Consider the following 2,760-nt stretch of genomic DNA (forward strand, 5'->3'; position numbering starts at 1 on the left):
GAGATTATACCTCAAAAGGAAGCCTCAACAGCAAATAAATCTGAATCTAAGCAAAGCCCCTTGCTCCAAGCCTCCTAACTCTCCAAGATCTTCCTCCAAATCTCTTTTCCAAGGTTCAATTGCACTCCAATCCTTCACAATCGCGTTTCTAGGGTTTTCTGGACTTAAGGGAAGGTAAGGAGGCTGGGGAGAGGGTATAATGTCCTTTACATAGGGCTCATCCTCCGAAATTAGGGTTTTCTCCACTCAGCGCCTACTCGTCAAGTCCTGCCGCCGACTCGCCGAGTCGGCCACTTAACACGCGACCAAAATCGCGACCCTACTCGCCGAGTTGCCCTTTCCGATTTACTCTTTTAGCCCTTCAACTTTACTCTTGATATTCCGGGATGTTACATGGCGTCCATTAGGGAGCACTTCCCTATGGAGTTAACCTTATAGCATTTCCATTATTCTTTCTAATTAAAGTAAGACTGTACATTTGAGGTCATTTGTCTGCTACCCTTCTCTTATGAGTAGTCATCCTTTTCGTTGTTGTGTGTCTATGCATGATGTGTGTTTGCCTTCTACTGGGACTGGGAGGGTAAACAAGGCATCAAATTTACATATTCATGATGCTATTGCTGATAAGATAGAGAACCAGGATCAGTCAAATAAGAGGTGTATTCACCTGATTACATTAAGTAATCCTTTAATAGTGAAAAACTATTTACCAGTTGAAGTATCTGTCATGATTGAGAGTGGTGGAGTTTCACGTAGCATGTATTGTATACGATTGTGATGTTTTTATTCATGATTTGCTTATGAATGTAGGGTGTGATCAAATGTTCTTTAGCGAGATAATGAAAGAAGATTTTGATATAATGGGGTGTATTAGCTCTAGAGTCAAACATCTTGTCCAGCTTCATTGCAAAATTGGTATGCCGAGATAGTTACTACACTTGTTTCAATGTTTCAAAAGTGATCAACAAGCACTTGTACTGGAAGGGCAGATGTTAATCAAATATGTTATCATGAATGCTATAGCTCTTAGGAAAATTCTTAAGAAATACGACAAAGTAAGCGAATATCCTATTCTTTCTTTACATTGCTGTTTTTTCTTTTATTTTTGGATTGATGTGTTGTGATTATGATTTATGTTTGTTTTTCAGGTGCACAACTCTGTATGTGGCGTGAACTTCAGGTCTAAGCTGCAGGCTGAACACTTGGAGATCTTACATTCACCATGGTTGATTGAACTGGTGGCTTTTTATATGAATTTCAGTGAATCAAATGAAATCATCTGCTATGAGCTTTGTAGTTATTTCTCTTGTGATCTCAGTGTTATAATTTCAAAACTCGTATTGAAATTGGTGCTTCCAGATTATGTAGTTCTAGAATACAGTCTAACTTGTGTTGTTTGCTTGGTATGACTGACTATATATCGAAATTATGAAAAGTTCATAGCTTAAGATTACATTTAAAGTGTTACCCTAATGTGTGAATATTCACCAAACGAGACAATACCTGGTAACTTCACTATTTTTAAAAAATTGAATTTATAATGTGTAAAGGTTAATTATTTAATAATAATAATAATACTATTATTATTATTTCACTACTCAGATGCAAACAACTCATCTGTAGATCAAAGTATTGAAGAAGAAAAAACAACCTCAGACGCATCTCTTTTTACATTATCCGAGGTCGATATAACATTGACAGGTGGCGAAACCACACTGGTGAGTTTGAGTTTTGAGTTTGACTTTACAGTTGACCATTTTATTTATTTATTTATTTATTTTTAACTTTTTTCAGGCTCAACTAAGTGTTACACCTAGAAAAGAAGGCCGGCTAAAAGTAACTGGTGTGAGTTGGAAGTTATCTGATTCAATGGTTGGATTTTACGCTTTTGAACCGGATTTAATAAAAAAAAGAATTTCTAAAGGAAGAAGGAAAGCTAAACAGAATACAAATAAACTTGAATTTTTGGTTATCAAGGTTCATACTCTCTCTCTCTCTTTAAATTAAGCAAATTGAAACCACGTTGCTATTTTTAATTTTTAATTTAAATTATTTTTCTCTTTCTAGAGTCTACCCAGACTTAAGGGTATTATTACTAACCTCCCAAGTACAGTTTATACTGGAAATTTGGAACGTCTTTCACTCGAACTAAGAAACTCTTTAAAGAGTTTTCTGTGAAGGTATATTATGCTTTCAATATTATGTACCTGATTTCCATGAAAATGTAAAAAAAAAACTGAACTTTCCATGTGAATGTATATTATGCTTTCAATCGTTGCATTGACAAGGTTATTTTTGTCATTAGTTAAAAAGTTGAGATATTGATATGATTTGTTTTATAATTAGTTAACATGCCTGGTAAGACTACTAGACATGATTTTTAGTACAGGTCAAAAGAGGAGTTAGTGAATTATGTAACACCGTGAATTTCAAAATAATTTTTTCGCAAATTATAAAAACATTTCTCATTTAATTTTCATAAAAACATTAAGTTTAAATCCCAATTCACATCATACAAAATCCCAAGATCATATATATATCAAAAATCCCATGCGTGTGTACAGATCAAGCCGACGCCTTCCCACGGTCATCGCTAGTACCTAAAACAACAACACTAACATTGTAAGCACAAAGCTTAGTGAGTTCCCCAAAATACCAAATAAACATATATTAGCCACTCGAGGCTATAACTCTATGGGTCCGTGCACCCAAGCTCTGGGAACCCTCAGGTTCTAACTCTAGGAACCTTCCGGTTCCAAC

The 2,760-nt window shown here is 35.2% G+C and overlaps 1 pseudogene; it reads left to right on the top strand.

Moving 5' to 3' along the window:
• The first annotated feature begins 541 nt into the window (after nucleotides 1–541).
• LOC122194872 (probable E3 ubiquitin-protein ligase BAH1-like) lies at nucleotides 542–1,487 on the top strand (annotated as a pseudogene).
• The last annotated feature ends 1,273 nt before the right edge of the window (nucleotides 1,488–2,760 follow it).

The sequence above is a fragment of the Lactuca sativa genome, chromosome 1 (genome assembly GCF_002870075.4).
Source record: "Lactuca sativa cultivar Salinas chromosome 1, Lsat_Salinas_v11, whole genome shotgun sequence".
In the NCBI taxonomy this organism is placed as follows: domain Eukaryota; kingdom Viridiplantae; phylum Streptophyta; class Magnoliopsida; order Asterales; family Asteraceae; genus Lactuca; species Lactuca sativa.